This window comes from Sus scrofa, chromosome 13 (assembly GCF_054392235.1).
Source record: "Sus scrofa isolate SSC_HxYL_T2T_F1_AM1 chromosome 13, Sscrofa_HxYL_maternal_Yorkshire_Landrace_v2.0, whole genome shotgun sequence".
In the NCBI taxonomy this organism is placed as follows: domain Eukaryota; kingdom Metazoa; phylum Chordata; class Mammalia; order Artiodactyla; family Suidae; genus Sus; species Sus scrofa.
Genome location: NC_139395.1, coordinates 140177869 through 140199856, shown reverse-complemented (window position 1 = coordinate 140199856; position 21988 = coordinate 140177869). Strand labels below are relative to the sequence as shown.

At 41.9% G+C, this 21988-nt stretch overlaps 2 long non-coding RNA genes across 5 annotated transcripts in view; one reads left to right on the top strand and one right to left on the bottom strand.

Annotated features, from left to right (window-relative positions):
- Positions 1-21988, bottom strand: part of LOC106508008 (uncharacterized) — a 78269-nt gene that overhangs the window by 33004 nt on the left and 23277 nt on the right. For 2 of the 4 annotated variants that reach the window (XR_014822653.1, XR_014822655.1), the window contains 3 exons: positions 21416-21469; positions 17903-18078; positions 14443-14657 (listed from right to left, as the gene is read on the bottom strand). This is a non-coding gene — a long non-coding RNA (uncharacterized LOC106508008). Of the gene's footprint in view, positions 1-3720; positions 5566-14442; positions 14658-17902; positions 18079-20662; positions 21470-21988 lie in introns of those variants that run through there. The other 2 variants (XR_014822654.1, XR_001304506.3) reach the window with 2 other exon arrangements.
- Positions 17489-18876, top strand: LOC146397661 (uncharacterized). The gene is made up of 2 exons (XR_014822656.1): positions 17489-17731; positions 18154-18876. It is a non-coding gene; the product is annotated as an uncharacterized LOC146397661 (long non-coding RNA).

The following is a 21988-nucleotide window of genomic DNA, read 5'->3' as shown; positions in this document are numbered from 1 at the left end:
GATCCAAGACGCATCTGCAGCCTACATCACAGCTCACAGAAACGCCAGATCCTTAATGCATTGGGCAACCCCAAATCCTCATGGATACTAATCAGGTTCATTACTGCTGAGCCATGATGGGAACTCCATGAGCCCTTAGTTTTAAGGATGGTGAGAATGAGACCCAGAAAAAGTGGTTGGACCAAGTTTACAGAGCAAGTCAGTAACACAAGGACCCGAGGCCAGTGTTTGTGTGCCACATGTTCCCGGTCTCCACATCAGGTCCTCAGGTGCCCCGTGGTTAGTTTGCCCCCGCAGTCTGACAGCAAATACCAATATTAAGACTCTCTCCTTAACTGAGACATTCCATGTCCTAAAGAGCATGTCAAGGGCCATGCAAAGTGTGCTCTGGTGAGTTCCTGGGAACAGCCGCCCTTCTTCAAGGGAACCATGGAGCTTTCTACAACAGGCAGGTGTCCCATGGGCAAAGGTCCTGCAGGTGGGCTTCTAGGGGCAGATCTGCTGATCATCTTGAGACACAGTAAATCTTCTTCTCATCCATGCAGAAGATGGGGTGAGGACCAATGAAGAGGAGAGAGAGCCCTACCTATCTGTGTGGTGGACATAACACTTTTCAATTTCAACCAGGACAATATGCTCAGAATCAGCTTTCTTCTCCTAACCTTCACGAAAAAACCCCGATCCTTCAGCCATTGAAACAATGTGACTAAGATCAGGAAGGGCACATGGAAGTCATCACTGTGGACATTTATATAAATAATAATTTTCCAGTGGGAACTGTGAACTCTCCTTGTCTCTTCTATTTTTAAATGCTAATCGCTTCTGATTTTGTTGATGTAGGTGGAGCTAATAAGAACGTTTGCTTCCTAACCATGAACTTAATGTATCTGTTTTTGGACACTTGCGATTTATTTTTGCACACATGCTCCAAATTGGTGCTAATTACTTTAAAGGATCAGGGTTTCTATTCCAAGAGGGATGACGACAGAATGTCAATTTGCAGTCTCTGAGCATAATGTCCCAATTATCAATGCATTCCAGACCAGAATGGACTTGGCACCTTCTCGAAGGGATTTGGCTGCACTTTTATCAGCCAGTCCATGGACGCAGCTTCATTAAAACTTGCTTTCTAGTAACTTGTGGGTGTGCCTGTACTTTCCTCTGTCTCAAAGGCCCTTTAGTGATATATCAGTTTCCGAAATACCTATGTTTCCAAATACCCAAATACTCCTCTCTCAGAGCCTTCTGTGATCTCTCTGGCTAAAGACAAATTTTACTTCTGATGAAAGTCCCAGAGTATTTTTCCAATCCCTTTCCAAAAGGACTTGGCACTTTCTACACTGTGTGGAAATTATCTGTCCCTCTTCTTATCTCCTTTCTTCATTACTCCTCACTGACAATGCCTTATCTGAGTTATATTTATCCCCACTGACTACACACTGAATCCTCACCTAGTACCCTATGCTTAGTAAGGGCTTTGTGCATTGATTTAATTGAGGGTTTTTTTCTAGTAGTCTCCCTGCTCAAGAAAGGCTTTAAGGTAGGTTTAAATAAATATTTATGGAACAAAGGAATGACTATATCTATACACACAAAATACAAAGACTGAGGTCTATAATGAATTATATGAAGTACATCTGGAGAATCCAACATTCAACAATCATGCCTAGAAAAAACAAACAAACTAACCACTGTGCGGTGGGGGGTGGTTGAGGAGTAGTGACAAAGGATTTATAACTTGACCAACGCCACCAAAGGAGCCAAAACTCCTGATACGTTATTTGCTCAGCACAAATGTTTAGGTGAGCATAACAGATGAAAACCATCTCATGGGGGTTCACTGACCATGTAAAATGAACATAGAGCATATCATGATCACAGAGGAAAAAAAGGGAACAGGTATATCCTAATTTGTTCATTTTCCACTCTCTTGTTCATCCAACTGTCATGGAGGAATCTCTATGTCAAGTATTTGTTTGCACTGTGGATACAAAGGTAAAGAAAAACATACTAGTTCAGCTACTTAGACCAGGGGTCAGCAAACTATGCCCAATGGGCCAAGGCTGGCTCACCATCTATTTTTGTGAATGAAGTCTTATTAGAAGACAACCACACCATTCATTTACGCATTGCCTATGGTTGATTTCCCTCTCCAGCTGCAGAGTTGTGTAGCTCTGACAGAAACTGTACATCCTACAAAGACAAAAAGGTTTATTATCTGTAAGCTGTTCCTTTACAGAAAAAGTCTATTGACCTGGTTTGTCCCCTGGTTTAAAAGTCTTTAAAATATGCTAGAGATAGTGCCATGTAGAGTGAGGACAGAGTTCAGGGTTCCATGGGAAACCTACCACAGACTTGGAAAGTCAAGGAATGCCACGTGACCAGGACCAGGGGGGCAGAGATCACGTATGTCTTGCTCAGTGTTGTATTACAAGTGCCTGCAGGTTGCCTGGCATATATCAGATTGCTTAGCAGATATTTATGGAGTGAATGGATGAATGAATGGGGTTATTTCTAAGGTGAGAGTGAGAGGATGATTGGAGTAATTTAGGAGGAGTATAGAGGGATGGGTAGGAAAGGAGCATATCACATGCTCCTGAGGCAAGAGAGAGCCAGGTACTGTGGAAAGAGGATGTGGTTCAACTGAGATGGGAGTGTGGTGTTTAGGAGTGGGGTTTGGAAGTCGAAAGGAGACAAGGCTGGAAGGTACACAGGAGTCAGACCAGGAGTGCCACTTAAACCTCATTATGGAGTTAGGCCTTTATTCTGAAGGCCACAGAGAGCCACTGGTAAGTTGTAAGCAGGGCAAGAACAAGTTGAGATTGTTCTTTCTAAAAGACCACTTTGGCTGCTCTGTGGAAAATCAATTAGAAGCACGGTAAGACCAGGACATGGCTTATGAAGAGCCATGACAGAATTCCAGAGGCCTGCACTAAAGACGTGATATTGATGCTAGGGATCAGTGGACTGATCTGAGAGATACTTAGGAAGGAGAGTTAATAGGACTTACTGGCTGAGCATTGGGGATGAGGAGTCAGAGAGAGGAGTTAAAGATGAAAAGATTTCTGTCTTGAGAAGCTGGACGAAAGGTAAGACCCTTCACTGAAGTGAGGAACACATGAGGAATGAAAGGCCAAGAGGAAGAAAAATATTGGCTCCGTTTGGGGCACACTGCATTAGAGGTACCTAGGAGATATTCATAAGGAAGTTAAATGTGTGAGTGTAACTGGATAAGTGGATCATCCATCCTAAAAACCAAAAGAGGAGTCATTACAATCTAATAAGCAATTAAAGCCATTAGCATAGGTCAAATTTCCTAGGGAGAGTATGTGGAGTGAGAAAAGAAAAGAGTCAAAGAAAAAATTTCAGAACCCCAAAGAATGCCAAAATTTACTGGAGGAGCAGAGCTCGAGCAATCTTTAAAAGAGCCAGAGAGAGAATCCAGGAAGAAAACCAGTTTTGTGTCACAGAACCAAGGGACAGGATCTAGCAGGGTTAAGAGTGTCAAATAATTAAGGAACATTTACTGCAATAGAGATTGAAGCAGAAATGGAGCAAGGACAACCTATTGTGGTCCTTCAGGCCACAGCTCTGGGAGGATGATCAGAGCTGAACAAGACTCCAGTGACCTGAACCATGACTGGGAGGTGAGGATATGGAGACAGCATGGACCATGGATGAAGGAATTGGGGCGGGTGGGACAGCTGCCCCGAGAGGTTTCTTTTCTTTTCTTTCTTTGTCTTTTTTTTTTAAGTTAGGAGAAATTTCATCATGCTTAAACATTAACTGTGAGGAAACAATGGCCTCATTTTAATAAATCACTAGGGAAAAACCTGGCTTCTTCAGATGACTTCATATCCCATTAGAAAAAGAAAACGCAGTAACCCAACATGTTCTCTTTTTGTACTTGGTTCCAGGAAGCTGAGATTCAAATTCAGTTCCCCCTAGATGTCTGGTAGTATTTACTGCCACTTCCTTCACCTGCTTTCTGTTCTGTTTTGTATTTCAGTATCTTGTTTGTAAAGAGTAATTATCATGAGCAGTTTGCAAGGCACTTTCATACATGATGTGTCACAGTGTTCATCCTCCGTTAGATACGAGTGTAATGAGTGCCCACGATGGCCATACACTTTGCTCCATGTAGCAGACACAGTGGTGAGTAAAACAACACGGCTGCTTTGCTTACAGGCTGGTTGAGGAGACATATGAACTGAATTAGTACAGCAATAATTATGCTGTGGTAAGTGGAACAAAGGAAAGCACAGGAAGCCCTGGAGTCTGAGGGGTGAGGCGGAGTGTCTAAGCATGAACAGACTTGGACATAGCTAGGGAAACCTCCAGTCAGAATGAAATCTCCCCCATGGAAACCCGTTCAGTGATCATACAGCTTCTGCCTGGACACTGGAAGTGATGGAAACCAGTGCTGCATTTTTGGACCATACAAATAGTCCAAAATGAGCAGAATTTGGCTCATGTAACCTCTGCCCAGAGACCTATACCTTCAGCTCACACAAATAAGCTTAGCTTCTCTCTTGTGAGGTCTTTCACAGCTGGAAGATGGCAGTAGAAAACTCCCATAAACACACACTTGTAGATAGAACTGCTCTCTCAGTTCTAAATCAACTTAGAATAAAGTTTTCCAATTTCCTAATTTACTTTTCTAGATGATGTCATGTTTAGAGACACTTCTAATTGTTTGCAAACATTGATCCTTAGCTGCTTCTGTAGAAACACAGCTCCTTGCTCCCATGTACAGAATTGCTAGCTAAATAACTGCTGTCTGACTAACAAGTCCATACATGGGGGAGCAAGGAGTGGTAAAACAGACCAGCTTCTCTTGCAGCTATGTGCAGCAGATTACAAGCAAATTTTTAGCAATCAGCTTTCAAGGAAGAAAAAAAAGCCTTGATTTGTAGCCTTTGCCAATTTCTGTGGTGTTAATTCTCTCATGTCTGATTTCAAGCGGCCAACATGACCCAGTGAACATTGAGTTGGGAGGAAATGCACACAATGGGCTTTCATATGCCCTGGGACTGGACTCCAGCACAACACTGACTAGGTGGACCAGAAGATGAAGTTCTCTATGGGATGTGAGTGGAAGCAATGTGCACAACTGCCCAAATGTGCCTTAAATGTGCATGGGATACCTCTACTTCCCCCTTTTCTCCTTCCAATGGTCTGGAATCCAGACATGGCAAATAATCCATCTTACACCATATAGTTAAGGGCAACTTCAGAGAGATGGCAAAACAACAAGATAGGAGGAGTCTGGCTTCCAAATATTTTAGATCTACCTCACTAGCCCTAGTTTCCCCATGGGTATTTTTATCTTAAAAAGAAAGAAATTTCTAACTTCTTTCAGCCGGTACTACTTTGGGTCTCTCAGAACAAGTGAAATTCTATCCCAAGTGACAGAGTCATACATTACAGTATGGCAACCAGACCACTGCTCTAACATCATGCAAAATCCTGCTACTTACAAGGCACAGTATGAGCAGGTGAATTAGACACACTCCCTCCTCCAGGAAGCCAGTCCAGGATGAAAGACGTCAGGTACTCAAATTGCTGTGAGGCAAGCGAGAGGTTTTGAGTGCTCTGAGGTAGTGAGGGTGGTCAACCATGCAGATTTAAAGGGGGGGGGGTGCTGATGATGATGACGGCAGTGATGGTGATGAATGAGGCAATATTTGGACTCAACCTTCAAAGACAGTTATAATTTTGACAAATAGAAAAGAGCAAGGCATGTCAGGCAGAGGGATTGTACTTTTCATTCAGGTTTTAGATTCCAGTCATTCTGAAAATGTGAGCCCTCAGAAAATCTCCAGACTGTTATTTTTTTTCTTTCATAATAGAACAGGTTAATATTGTAAAACTATGACAAAAATGTTCCAAATATTTAAGAGAATCGATTGTTTTCCAAGTCTCTGACCCCCTCATTTACAAAGAGTCCTTGATTTGTTCATTTCAAAGCAGTCTGGCGGATTAATTAAAGCATTCCTCTAAGAGCTTTCCTAAGCAGATCTTTCTGAGCTTATTTCAAATTACAAAAGGTGCATAGAGACACTAAAACTTTATTCCTTAAAAAAATCTATAATGCAAACTTTTCACTAATGCAAAAAGGTGTCTCTTCCAATTAGTTTTCCTTAAGAAAAGAAAGGATGCCTTATGTCTCTTTTTATTGCTCTGTGATACCCAGTACAGCAGTGAGCACAAGAAAAGCTCTCGGTAAATATGTATTAATCTGAATATGAGTCACAGAATTTGAGATTATGAAGGAGGATGTTGGGATTGTGGGGTGAGGAAGGGACTGCATAAATGGCCTGGGGATATGTGAAAAGGTCTGGCATATGCCTGGTAAAGTCTTAGGAGGGAGCTTTGAGATTCCCCCCACAGATGCTGGCAGTAATGTCCCAATCTCCTCTTCCCTTCATTTCACAGGTCAGATGGTAGAGGCCCTGAAGGAAAATGACCTTGAGGAAAGTGACAAAGCCCCTGAGTCCTAGAGCTGGGTCTAGCTTTCTAGTGCCTTTTGGAGCTGGTCCAATCCTTGTTTTCAAGTTTTTTTTCCTCCCGTCTTTTTTTTTTTTCTTCTAAATTTGTGTTATCATAAACATAATAAAAAGAATCCTATGCATTTTCTGACATTCAAATTCACACTGTGTTCCTTCCTCAGAAAATTAATGCATGAGTACATATAAAGTAGTGGGAACAAAGCCATATATTGAAATTCCAAGGCTTGAAAATGTGACTCCTTTTTGTGAAGGAACAAAAAACATTAAAATTTGGGGGTTCTCCCAACCCATCTGAACATCCAGGTGTTATCTGCTTAGCTTCGCCCTCTTTGTGGAGTGAGAGGGTACAAGCCAGCCAGGCAGATTCCCCAAGGAAAACAGAGCAGAAGAAGTCGAATCCCCATGGGGCTACATGAGAATAGAGTGTGAGACAGGGAGAGAGGAATTTAAGGAACCAAGATGGTGTGGCTAGGATAACGTGGATGGGAGCCAGTTACTGTTAGGCGCTAGAGAAATGCAGAAGACAGGGATTCTTAAGGGTGCACCCATTCATGATAGAATTCAAACCTGCTAACATATTAGCAACAAAGTATCTTTCTGAGGAAACCTTTTTTTTAGGGAGGAGGAAACATGCTGGAGTGAGAATCAAGTTCTAGTCCAAACTTAGTAACTTTTGTGTCACTTGGACAGCTTCTCTCCCTCCAGAGTCAGTTTTTTCTTGGACAAAGTGGAATCTCCTGCCTCTTTCACATGGTAAGATAATATTTATGTTTCTGAGAGAATTTCAGCTTTTCTGATTGCCGCAGATTCCACTTTGCTGTTAACGTCCATAGAGTCCTGAGAATTATTTTCTTTTCCTTCTTTTATCACTTTAACAATTGGCTAAATTATTCAACTCACGACCCATTTCATGACCCAAGTCCTAGAAGAACCAGGAGAAGTGATATGGAATATTACTTTATTTTCCAAAATTGGAAGGGGAAATTGCCTATATACTTATCAAAGATAATATTTATTTGCATTACCCTAGAGAAGTGGAAACAGCCACATAGCTTTAAATCGAGTTTAAATTTTCCTGAACTTTCTCCCACAGTTCAAGCCTTTAAAGATAAATTATCCCTAAATTTGGCCCAGGGATTTCTCTTTATTTAAAGCCAACAGTAGATACTATTGTGGTCCAAGCCACAATCATTTCAGGCTTAAACTCTTGGAATGGTCTATTTATCCATCTCCCTTCTCCTCATAATACCCACCTCTCAAGTCTCTTTTCCACACAGCAGCCAGGGTGATCCATTTGAAACTCAAGTCAGATTTTGTGACACCTCTGCTCAAAATGCTCCAGCAGCTTCCTGACTCACTTAAGAGTAAGAGCCATAATCCCATTCAGGGCCTGCCTGACCCAACAGACTCCCCTGCTGCCTGTCAGACCTAAACTCCTACCCTTTTCCCCATCACGAACTTTGCTTCAATTACACCGGCCTCTTCACAGTTCCCAGGACACCTCCCAGCATAAGACTTTCAAATGTTTTCTCCATTAGGACACTCTTCCTCCCACAGGGTGTCCTTCTTTCTTCAGACCTTGGCTCCAATCTCACCTCCCTAAGCAGTACATCCATGCTGCTTATCTCCCACCCCCTAATGTATTCTGCATAGCAGGTAGCATCTCCCTAGCCATGTCTTTCTTGTCTATTCCTTCCCACCAGAATATAAACTTTGTGAGCTCAAGGATTTTTGTCTGTTGTGTTGATCCACTCTTGTCTCTCTAGGGCTTAGAACTGTGTGTAGCCTGAAGTAGGCATTCAATAAATATTTATTAAATTACTAGTCATGGTGAGTCATTTTTTAAGGTATTTTAAAATACATTTTGTACATTGACTTTTTTATTGGACAATGTGTATAGAATAATTCAAATTAGGAGGGCTTTTTCTTTTCTCAGACATAAAAACAATGACCACAAAAAAATGTCAAAAATCCCTCTGAGATCATTGCCAAGCATGGCAAATTTCAGGGCACTGTAGATGGGCAGAACTAGTGGTCAACCAGATGGAGTTCCAAAGACTTGAAAATGCAGAAGTTTGACCCTGTCACCCATCATGGGGATGGTTCTACCAAGCTCTAGGGTATATACAAGTGCCAAATTTTCCTTTCCTCCTGGGAACCTTAATTTTACAGACAGAGGTGATATGGAACTATGTCACCTGACAGTGCCTGTATTGATGCAGAGAGCTTCCTTTAGCTTGTTAAGGCCATCATATTATCTTGATTCTATGAGTGTAAACATTCTCTGATGGCTTGGGCTCAGGCGGGTGGTATTCCCGTTGAGCTGGCTGAGACTTCAGGAGGTGTCAGAGATACACGCAGGAGGAAAAGTGCTGGGAATGGGGTCCAGAGCCTCAGTGGGTGATTGCAGATGATCTGGGCTCAGCCACTCCGCACTGGGTGATCTCAAGTCAGCTGCTTACTTCCCCAGACACAGTCTGCAAAATATGAGTCCCAAACAATTCCTGCTTTACCATCTCATGGCATGAAATAACCAGTGTGAGAATTTCTCTAAGTAAATAGGACTCCAGAAATTACTAAATGCCATTACCTGGGTTCCTTGGGATGATTTCTGAAAAGGTGAATGGGCATGTCTGGGTAAATAGTCTCACCTGAGTCTTGCCTTTCACTAAGAGAAAGAAACCAGGGTAGAGTTTTATAGCATCTGATTTTAGAAGTTATACTTGGGGAGCTATTTATTTATCCAACCACACATCTTTGAGCACCTACTATGTACAAGGTGTTAAACTTCAGATTCTGTTGGAGAATAGACTTGAATATAATATAGGCCTTGTCCTTAAGCAGTTCATGCAGAACAGTGGGGAAGAACCTCTGACATAGACCCCTCAAATCTCTAATATGATATAGAAAGGGATTTATGAAAAGAGAGACATCTGGAATGAGATCAATTCACATGGCTTTTGCGGTTGCTTAATAAAATTTTTTGGGGGGGGCCTTTAGTTTCCTCTTCTGTAAAAGTGTAATAATAAGCATGGGGTGATTATGAGGGTCAAGATGGAATATTATTTTGCTGAGGTGCTTTTAAGCTCCTTATCCCATCTCTCCCCCCTCCCTTATCCTCCTCCTCTTCCTTTTCCTTCCTTTCACCCTGTCCTCTTGCCTCCCTCTCACTCCATCTCCTTTTCCCTATCCTCTCTTTGCTTAGAAGCCCTGCTGTCCATCACTGAGACATTCTTACAATGAGCTGGATCTAGTTTGATAGTTAAAGTGACAGCCCAGCTGGAACTCCTTTGACCCAACAGGGTTTTTTGCATCACATGATGGGTAGGCATTGTAGTGGACTTAGCAACTTTTTTGCCCAGTTTGTTGCTGCAATAGGATGTAGAATGGAAACAAAGTGAGTAATGATCTTTATTTCCTGAGGGCTTGAATAGAATTGAGAAGAGGAAAAAGGTATTCAGACACAAAATGTAAAGAGCTAGATATTTCAAATCAATTACCATATAGGAACCAAATAGACAAACCTGCTATTTCTGGGTTCGACCCTTTCTTGTGCTCTTTCTCTAGCCAAACCTTGACTCCCTGGAATTTATGATAGGATATCGAGGCTGAAAGGAAAACACTGGATTATCCAATGTCCCTTTTTTCAGATGGTAAACTGAGTTCCCAAGAAGAGAAGGATCTGCCCAAGGTCATACACTGAAGTAGCAAAGAAAAATCTAGAACTCTGATCTCCTGATTCTCATTCCATCCTTGTCTTCTACTCCTTGGGATAACTTCTGGATCCAATGGGCTGGACAGCTACAGGCTCTTTTTCTTTTTATAAGCCCTCCTGCTTTCTCTCTAACTCAGTTTGGATATCCCCTCTCCCTTTACCCTCACAGCAAATACACCTCCTTTCTGAGTCACACCTTCTGATAGCCAAGGGTCTTGAATGTCAAGCCTTCAAGGCCATTCAAGCCAAAGTCAGACTGGTGTACGACCTGTATCATGTGTCCTGTGTACCACATTTCTGTCTCCACAGTAAGCACTGACTCACCTAATCTTCACAAAAATTGGTGAAGTACCATTATTCCAATCTTACATATTAGCCAACCAAAGCTCAGAGAACTATCTCACTTGCTCCAGTTCACACAGCTAGAAAGTAGGAGGACCAGGAGACACTTCAGATCTAGAGCCAGAGCTGATAATTGTCCTACTGTCCCTCAGCACAAGCCTGACTAGGAGTTTAGGTTCAAAGTCATTTTACTCCTCCTCAGATAGGTTAAGTAATAGTGCTTCTCTGACAAGACTTGTGAAAATTAAGGGTTAGAATAGATAATGTTCGCAAAAATACCAAGAAGTCTGTAAAGTGCTATACAACTTTATTTTTGTCTTCTTGTCTTTTTAGGGCCACACCCATGGCATATGGAGGTTCTCAGGCTAGGGGATTGTAGCTACACCACAGCCACAGCAATGTGGGATCCAAACCGTGTCTGCAACCTACACCATGCAACACCGGGTCCTTAACCCACTGGGCAAGGCCAAGGATCAAACTGTAGCCTCATGTATGCTAGTCGGGTTTGTTAACCACTGAGCCACGATAGGAACTCCTATATAACTGTTTGGTTTCAATAAATGACTCATGCTTTTCTTAATCCAAAAGTTAATGATGATATTGTTTACACCATTTGACTATAAGCCTTCTCAAACATGTTGATTAAATGAGTAGTCCATAGCTAATAAGGGCATGAATAATTAAAACATTTTACTGGATTTTTTAAATCTGATATCTTACCAAAGAAGAAGTTGGCTTACAGTTTATAAATGTGTATATATCATTGTGCTAATCCTTTTATCTGGACAAAAAAAAATCGCTGTTTTCATCTTAACAAACATTTATTGAACACATACTACATGCCATAGGCGGGGCTAACTACTCCATTCTCCATCATCTCATTTCATCTAGAGATAGATGCTATCATTATCTCCAAAGGACCTAAGTAACTTGACTAAGATCACACAACTATTAAGTATAAAAGACAATTTTTGGACATATATATGGTGTATTTGATATTACTTTATACTACTTCTGTCAAAATAAAACTTTTGTCTTGAGTGGCTGGCAAGATCTCTAGAACAATATAGCAGAGGCAGAATATTAAAACATAACTAGAGAACTTGTGTGTGTGCATGTGTGTATGTGTGTGAGAAGGGATGAGAAACTGACTGAAAAGCATTAGAAAATTCTAGCTGAAGAAAATCACTGTAGGAGTTCTCCTGTGGCTCAGCAGGTTAGGGATCCGGCATTGTCACTGCATGGCTTGGGTCGCTGCTGTGGCACAGGTTCAATCCCTGGCCCGGGAACTTCTGCATACTGCAAGCACAGCCAAAAGAAAGAAAGAAAAATAGGCAGAAAAAATAATAAAATCCCTGTAATTAACCACAAGTTGTAGTCCTGCCCTTCTTCATGTGGAGAGACACTTCCACATTGCTGATTCATTAACCAACAGACAACTGAGCACATACTAAATGCAAGGACAAGTGTTCAAGTCAAGGAAATGCAGAACACTTAGTCATAGAACCTCCTCCTTGGACCCCACAAACTCTTGGATAAATTATCAGATGAATGTGCTGAAATTATTGTGTGTATATATGTGTACTACCTAAGAAAACTGCCTCTGAGATATGCTCTTAAGTTGGTTCTTATCCAAACTGTCCTTTTCTACAACTGCCTAAGGAAAGAATGTAAAGAAGAAGGTCCAACTTCATGAAATATGAGGATAGGATTTGGAGAAGAAGAAGAGTTACTTAAAATTGGTCAGTATGTTGGAACACAGGATACTTTTATCTTCAGTGGAACTTTGAGCTCTTTCAAAAAACAAAAACAAAAACAAAAACCAATGTCCTGAAAGCTAAATAAAGCTAACTGGGCCTCTGATTCCCCAAGGTTCAGATTAAGAGCCCAACTCATCTGTAGACGTCTGGAGGAATAAGAGACTGGATTTCCATTATAAATAACCCCAGAGTATAGTCACTATCAATTTCTTTTGAAGCCCTTTAAGAAACCTGGGGGGAGGCCAGAGGATATGTACCCACTAGTCCAAGCCAGTCAAGCGGGGAAATGTCTAGAGCTGATTCCATTTTGCACAGCATTTACTGCTGCAAATCACAACAAAAGAAAGCAGCCATGGTGGCAGAAGTCATCTCCAGCTGGAGAGCCCTGTCATTAAAATTTCTCTTCTCTGCCATTCAGGCAACATGGCCGTGGCTTTCATCTTGCAGTATATTTGCATTTTCCCACCTCAGAAAACAGAAAGTCTTGGAATCAGAAGCTATGACATTCACATCCCAGTCCATCCAAGTACCAATCCTTGCCGCAGATGGGTTATCTTCCCTATCTGTGTGAGCTTCCTCATCTCCCTGTGTGGTTTACTTCACAGCATTCCTGAGTCACTCCAGTGACATGAAGGAGGTTAAAGAACATTCAGAGGTGATTGAACATCTCAAACATGAAGGAATCAATAACTTAAAATCTAAAAGGCTTTGGACACAGGTGACCTTTCCCATCGACAGGAAACAAAAATGAAACTAGTGAATGATGCACAGAAAACCACAGATACACACCCAGTCTACAGAGAATGGAACCCAAACTCACTCACTGGTTTTCAAGATCCTCCCCGGGATAGTTCCTTTGTTCTCCAATCACCTCTTTTCCTATCTCCCTTAACGTCTTCTATGGTCCAGGCAAAGCAATCGCCCAGTGACTCAGGGGCCCAGAGTATTGGCTTGTTCTTTAATATTTCCCTTTATTTCTTGGGTTAATTCCATCTCCTGGAATGTCTTTCCCCCCACATGTCTGCATATCCAAAACTGCTTAATTGCAGCCTTCTCTGAGAAGAATGCTGTCTCTGAGTTTCCCTGTTTGTACATCATCTTGACTTAATCTGAATATCCCTAGCAGTTTTATTTGTACCTCATATTCTAAAAGTGTTTATTTGCATAGATTTGTCTGTTCCCTCAGAAGGATTAGGTCTAATTCCTCTTTGTTTCACTTACCAGGGAAATTATAATAGCGAATGCTAAGATTTATTGAGCACTTAACAGGTGTGATCTCATTTAATCCTCACAGCTAACAGAGGATGTTGATACTGGTATTTTCCTCATTTTGCAAATAAGGAAACAGAGGCTCAGAATGGTGAAGAAAGTCACTTAAGAACACAGCTACTTAGTGGAGAAGTCAAGCTAGAAATTAGACCTTTCCAATCTAAATCCATGGTTCTTAACATCCATGCCTCCGCATCCTGCATGTTCTTAGCATAAGATGTACTCAGCAAATGCTTATCAACTGAGTGAATGAATGAAAAAATATGAGTCTTCAAGCATACATACTCCCATTCTATGCACAGAACTTCAAGTTCTCTTTCAGCTAATGGCCATTCAAGGAATATTTGCAGAGTTCATGATGGAAACAGTCAGTACAAGAGCAGATGTCAGGGAACTGCTAAGTCTAGAATGTTCTCAAAAGGAACCCCCTTCACTCATTCTTTCGACATTTACTCACCACAATTTATTCTTTTAGGCTTTATCAAAAGTCTGAGTTATACTGGGAAGGTAATATAGAATAAAGAATAAATCAGACATAAGTCCTGGTCTGTGGGTGCTTACATTTTAGGAAGATGAGAATTGACTGGTGTTTTTCAAGTCTGAGAAAGACCAAACATTGGCCAAGCAAAAATAATTCAAGCTCAGGGGATGACCAAAAAAACATTCAGAAGTGACCAGTAAGGTAAGCTTCATGCTGAACAGTGGGATCCTCCCCTTAAAGAGGAAACATAGCTGAAAATCATGAAGAGTGAGTGATGACTCACCCATCAAAACAGGAAGCTCTGTCTGGAAGACAGTGGCATCCAGGCGGCTGAAACCACGAAGCTCCTGCGCAAATACTTACCACAATCCACTTCACCCTTGCTGCTTGGGCTACAGACTGAGGAATGGAGACCCCATCACTGGCCAGGGCTGGAGGCTGGCCAGGCAGCACTGTGATGGGAGATCCCAGGCTCTCAAGGTCACTGCCTCACTCTCATGAAATCTTCCTCCTGGAGCCACTCTGCAAATTTGTGCATATAGGAAAGTGCAGACAATCACAACTCCTTCACTGAGTTGCTGTAAAGACCAAAGAGTTAATACCTGAAAGAGGCATACATTTAACCATGTCTGGCTTATAGAAGCACTCACTCAAGGTTAGCAATTTTTATTATACTTCTACCATTGATTCTGATGGTACGTTTGAACTGAAGAATCCCTAGTGAATTTTAGAAGGAAGAGAGGATGCTTACATTTCACGTGGGTATGAAGTAGGAGAGAAACCATACATCTTACATCTTATAATTACTTCATTGCTAAGATGATAGTGCTCTTACTGGCCTAGGGGCTAGCTTCTCTAAAATGCCTTACAATTGTCCTTGTCCTTTGTAGTAGAGCTCCACATGGATCATGACTTTCCATGTTTGTGGACTTTAATGGGGCCGTCAAATAATTCCACCAAAGCCACGCAGTTATATTTTCCCTCACTTCACCAGACCATTGCATCTATCAGAATCCATGATCTACTGTTGGTATTTAAATGTTACTCTAACCTAGAAAATAGGTGTTTCTTTTTTTAAGGCAAATGCTGATTTAACCCCTGTATTTCTTTCCTATTTAAAACCACAAATGTATATTTAAAAACACATACATGAAAGAAAAAACTTATTTGTGCAAAGAATTTATAACCAGATCCTGGACCTAACTCTACTTCAAGGGAAAAAAAAAAGTTCTGATTTTATATTTTGCAGATAGTCTTTTACTGTAAACATGTTTTAGTAAAAACAGCAGTTTAAAAAATTATGACTAATGAATAAATATTTTCAAAGTGCTATTATTTCTATTTCTTTATGTTTACCTATCAAATATTGCAACTCCACACCAGATGCTAGGGTCTTTCTCTACCCTGTTTTCTTTAAGATGCTTTAAACAAAAGAACACACCAGTAAAAGAGGGAGCTACTTCTCAAGTTGTCTGAAGAGATAACTCAATTGAATAGTCTAGGAATTTCCCCCAAACCCTCAAGTTTATTTCACACCAGAACTAGCCACAGAAAATGTTTGGGGCTTGTTGGTGGGCAGCAGAGCCCAGGAATGGGCTTGGGATATTCTAGGGAATGGTGGCTATGGTGAAAATAGTACAGGCTTTGGAGCCAGGAAGACTGAGACCCAAATCTTGATTCTGCCACACTGGCCAGGTGGCTTTTGAGCCTTTGTTTATTCATATGAAAAGCAATCATAATAACACCAACCTCACAGAACTAAATAAGGTATATAAAGGATTGGGCTAATAAGTTATATCAAGTGCCTAGAACATAGTAGATGCTTCATAATGAGCAGTTCTGATGAGAAGGATAATTTTGATATATTTGCATGCAGATATAATTGGATGGTGTTTGCAGTATATTTGGTAGTGGTTGTTGTATACTGATATCTTAAAAGGTATGTTAGCAGGATTGACTGCCAGGTTGTCACATGGGGAACCAGGAGAGGCTGGCTCCTTCCTCTAGTCCATAGAACTTTCTATAGTGCCTGTCCCAAAGCTCCCTAGACAGATTATCACTTTTTGTACATACTCATCATATCACCATTGACAAGGAAGAGCAGAGCACTTTACTAGGAGTAGGAAGACTAGTGATTTACTTCTGACTTCATCTCAAAAGGCCTCTGTGACCTTGCGTCAGTTACCGCCTCTCTCTGGACCTTGGTTTCCTGGTTTTAAAATGAAGAAATCAGATTGAGATGTCTTCTGGGAAACTTCCAGTTCTAAAATTGTATTAGGTACCCCAATCTATGATTTTCAAACTGAAGTATAGGTTCAAAAGGAAGGAACCCTGTAGAAAAGACTAAGCCAGCTGCTGGAGAGATTAACTATCCATCTTGTGTCTGGAAAAGTGTGATACTGACCTGAATTTCATGTTCCCTTAAAAGCGAAAATCAAAGGAGATCAGATCAAGTTTCTTTCTCTGTGACCAAGGAAGGATTTTCACACAAACTTTGTCATCAATACCGTCATTTATAAACATTTCTCTAGTCCTGGCACTGTGTGCTCAGGGTACAATATTTTCCTGTTCACTCTATTGACCAAGGATGAACAAATGGCTTGGGGTTTGGGGTGTAGTCTCTGATCACGTATTCTGATTGCATCCATTGAGGTCACCTATCACACACAGTCCCTAATATCTTTGCTGAGTGTTATCTTGCTGTGGTAAATCCCTTCCTATATGGAACCAATAAATTAAGTCCAAGTTTAAATCACTCAGTTTCTAAATCTGATCAATCACAGAATGGGCCACCTTGGGAAGCAGAAAGTTCCTAGCCTGAAGATAATCTAAGAAGGAATAGGATGGACACTGCGTTGGATGTGTTATGTTGGAGATTCAGATACGGAGTGATCCCTAATTTCCTTCTGAACCTGGCAGTTTTAGGTTTCGTGGTTCTACTTAGTCTTATCAGGGTAATTCTGGAATGTGGGTAATGGGTTTTATCTTCATGCTTTAAAACAGAAACAAGTTGTTCATCCCTGCTGAGGAAGAGAGAGTAGCCAACAATGTACATGAGTCTATTAATGTGATGAAGCCAGTACTCCAGGTTTCTGAGCCATGGGCTTATAAATTTTGATTAAATATGAATGGCAGCATTGTGGGGAAAAAAAGTTCAGTAGAAGGAACTGACATGCCCAAACCTGGACTTGGCACACAGGAGGGGGTACGATCACCTCGCTGGTATTTGCTATGGTACCTGACAATTACCTCCCTGCATCCTCCAAGAATCCACAGACCCAACTTGGTCTGTGACCAGCACTGTGCTTATGGCTCAAAGAATTCGTCTCTAGTTAAGCCAGTCCTCCTTCCGGTGGCATGCTGCCCACTTCAGCTCACAAGTTAAAAGGTTGTACTTCCTTAAAATGTAGTATTTCCCAACTGAACCTGCATCAATCAACTGATTAGTATAATTACTCAGGCATTGCTTAAGGCACAACACTGGCTAATGATCACTGGCTTTGTCTTTACCAGGCTGGTCTTTCCTTGATTCAGCGGAGAAGTGACCACTTGAAAAAAGGTGCATGAGAAGATCTGACATGCAACCAGGAAGACACTGGGTCGAATTGACATAGCCACTGGAGGCAGCATTTGCAGCATCTGTCCAGATTAGGTAAGGCAGCTGAGTACTGGTTGGCACCTGGGGTGTGGAGGGTGACTCAGGAGTTAAAGAGCGGCGTGGTAAAGGAGATACTACAGAGGGATCCTGCCCTAACTCTCAGGCTTTTGACCCAACCCTGTGCCCCCCCGCCCCCACCTCATTTTTCGGATCACCATGACTCACCTTGGGTTTGCATTGATTTGCTGGCTGGATGAAGAAGTGGCTCAGTCCAGTGCTGGTAGGCATGGAAGCTTGGTCTGCGTAGATCAAGAAGGGTTTAGAGTCTTCCCAGGACTCACCCTGGCTTCAAGGCGGAAACCAAGACCGTCAAGAGAGGCCCATCCCTAGAAGGACTGTACCTGAAAGGCCAGATCCATGCTTGTCAATGCAACACAGGGTGTTAAGGCCTGGCTCACCTCCCTGTTCTCTCTCAGGAACCACGAATGGGTGGTAACACCACCAGCTGGAGAGCAGAGCTCAGGTTTCTGCTCCTGCTCGCTCCTGTCAGGAGTTGCTGTGACCTTCTCTCTTTGAAGAAAATGATTTGGCTCCAAACTAAAGTGTAAGTCTCATTAACCATCCTCCTTTCAAAGCATTCAACAATATCGCTGTCTTTCTCCTCTCTCTCCTCTTCCTTCCCCTCTGTCTTCTTTTTGGTTGTTTAGACTATAATATATATTCGCGGGAGATTTAAACATTTAACGTGATCACCAGAGAAGCCCAAACATAAGGGTTTTGAATCTGGGGGTGGGGGGGAACGAGAAGTGATACTGGCCATGGGGTGAGTGGTGACATCAAAGAGAAGCTGTGTTATGTTCCCTACAGTAGAGCTGGAATTTTTTTTACTCCAAGAAAAGGATTAAACAACAGAGCTTTCCAGGAAAAGAATGACTTTTTTCTTTTTTTTTTTTTTTGCTCCTTCTATCTTCTTTTCCCAATCCATTCAGAAATGTGCATATACATTTGATACCCATTTCATTTTGTGCAGCAGCCTAATGCTGTTGAAAACTAGTACTAAAACTATAATTAATGAAACAATAGTATCCAAATGTTTTTAAACTCCCTGCACTGATCCTCTGAACAGCACAGCAAGGTTCGAAGGGACAAGTATGAGTATTACTCCAGTTTTTCTGAGAAAGCAGGGCCTGAAAGCAAAATGCCTTGCCCAGGGTCGTAGACCTGACAGACAGGATCATCACATCATCACTTTTCCGACTTTAGACTCAGTGTGATTTTTTACTACATCGCACAATAATTTTCCCACACAATAATCTTTTAAGATTTAGTCTTTAGACTCTGGAGCTGAGTCCATGGAGTTACTAAAAGGACTCAGATAAAAGGAGCTTTGAAAAGGTTATATTTCATCATTCTTTTTCTGCACAGTGTCTGGGAAGCAAGGGAAAGGATTATTTTTTTAAGACTGCTTTGAAAATTTGCTGGCCCACGATTACTTGACTAATGTCAGGAATAAAATCCTGTATATCAAAACCACACTCTTTTTGGTTTCTCTTGGCTCCTTCTTTGTCTCCGCGGCATGGCCGGCTATGTGCAAGTTTCCTGGTAGGAAGGTTTTCTGGGAGCAATGACCAGTTTTGAGGTTTCTGTTGAGATCCAGGAGAAAATTCAAGCAGGTCTACATCTGCTATCAGAGAAAGGGACCAGATAGAGGGCATGCATCTAGCCAGCTGGCATTGCCCAAGAGCTTTGTTTAGTAGAGTCACTAGGATCACCTCTGGAATGCGAGGGAGAGAAGATAATTATCGATCAGAAGCTGAGAGTCTGCTACTGGGAGCAGTCCAGGAACTTGGAGAAAACTCACCAAATTAGGGTACCTACCCGTGGAGAAAGTTTCCAGTTCCTACTACATAAGGCTAAGATTAAGGGCCCTTCCTCCCCTCTCCTCCTCTCTTGGTCATTATCAGCATCATGAAGTCAATCCTTGGAGAAATCAGCAAGTAGTATGAGGGCCCTGTTTCTCTCCAGGCTCTGGGTAGTGTCAGACAAGTCACCTGCCTTGGTGAGTTTCAGTGTCCCCATCTATCAAATGAGGACTCAGATGTCATGGCCTTTGACATTTCCAGGTCTGACATTCTTTGATTCTGTCTAGAACATCAGATTCTGTTCTGCAGACACTTAACCGAGAATGTCAGAAGATCCTCAAGTTTCTTGCCTTTGATTTGCCTACCCCTTCTCAGGGTTTCCAGGGTGATAGTGGGCAGGAGAAACAGCACCTCTTTCCACACAGTAGTCAGAGGTCTCACTGTGATCACCCAGCCCCCGCCCCCGGCCCCCCGCCCCCCAACCTCCCCAGTCCTTCCCTCTGCCAATGATCTTAGGCTTCAGCAAATGAAATGCACAGATATGAAAGGAAATCCCTCGTGTGGAGGGCTCTCACTTTAGAGAGGAGGAAAGGGAGTCACCGGAGAGTGAGACCCAGTCAGTTCCTGAGATGGGCCAGGCCTCCAGCCCTGACACCCCGACACCCCAGTTGAATGCCTGTTCCATGGCACCACCATGCTGGATATTTCTTGTTTAAGCTCTCACTTGGATATGATACCTTCTGTTCATGACTCTCAGAATCTAGAGGATTACTTCCTGACTTAAATCCAGTGACCATCTACTCTGCATCCCAATCCTATATCCATTCTAACCCCTTCCACCTTATCTATTCCCCATAATTAGCTTCATAATCATAAATGTTTACAAGATATTGTCTTGTGGAGGAGGGTTAAGAGAAAAAAAAAGATGTTAGATAAAGAAAGAAAAAAATGAATGAATCTTAACACTAAATTTCTGACTTGAATACCTATTTGTGTACAAAATTAGAAAGCAAGTAAATGAAAGTAAAAATAAAATCTCTCATTACCCCATCACTCAGAAATATCACAGTGAGCATGGTGGTGAGTTTCCTTTCAGTGTTTTTTCTCCATGTACACAGATATATTTGCTATTCATACCTTTTAATTTTCATTGGTATTTCAGAGAAGTTTTTAGGACTTATAATCACAATACACCCTTGGTCTTCTATCAGTGGTATAAGATCTAATTCCTATAATTCCATATAGCTTGTGATATTTCCCTTTCTTAGCTGAACCCCAATTGATACAGAACATGTTGCTGAAACTCTAAAACATGTCAGGTCTAGATTTACCTATTGGCTTCCTCACCTGGACATGTTCCAGAAAAGAACTTCGAAGCATTGGACAGTATGTTTCAAAACAGCTCCAGGGTTTTTAAAAAGTCAGCCATTTATCAATTACATTTTATGCTTATTGAACAGCTACTATACATGTCAGACTTTGTGCTAGGTGATTTACATGTATTCTATTACTTAATCCAAGTTCCCTGGGGATAAGTATGTCATTGTTTCCATTTCGTAGATGAGGAAACTGGGGCTTACGGAAGTTCCATGACCCAAAGTCACAAAGCTAATAAGTGGCAGGGTCATGAATCAAACCCAGGCAATTTGGTTGCAGAGTCCACATTCTGCACTCTAACTTTAGTCATTTACTAACACACCAAGCTGGAGGGGCATCACCCATGGGTAGGGGGGCAGGGTTCAGGACATTTACTTGTACTATGGGGATGCATAACCTTGTAAGACAGAGCTGCTCAGGAAGGCAGCGGGTATGCAGGGGTGAACACTGGACTCCAAGGCAAATAGGCATGGCCTCCAATCCTGCTCTTCCAGCTTACCAGCCATGTGACCCTGGACCCATCACCTTCCTGTCTGAACATCACTGTTCTCACCTGTAAAAGGGGAATAATAAGATCTGTCTTAGAGGATTAAGGATGACAACATGTGAAAACACCTGGCATGTCTCCAGGCACATAGTAAATGCTCATAGAGTTTAGCTGAATCTGAATCTAAGCAGCAAGTTTCAAGTTGAGACCTGGTTTTAGGTCTTGGATCTAACACCCTGGGTCTGTGATTTTGAACAGGGTACTGTGGTCTTCCTAGGACCAAACGCCTCATCTTTCTAGGAGGTGGTTAGACTAGATGATTCCTATGTTCCTGGGCCTCCAGTTGGTCTTAAGAGGAAGGAATAAGGCAGATGATGTCTTGCCTTCTCAGTTCAATCTGAAACAAGGCCAGAGTCTCAGAGAATAGCATCTTTTTTCTTAGCTCCTCTGCCCTGCAGATGTTCTTGAGTAGCACCAAGCCCTTGGAGCTTCCTGAAATGTCTGAGAACTGATGGAAATCGCAAAGATTTCTTAGAAGGAAGGGGTGAGGTCTTTGATTGCTAGGACACTGTTGCTTTTATTAGC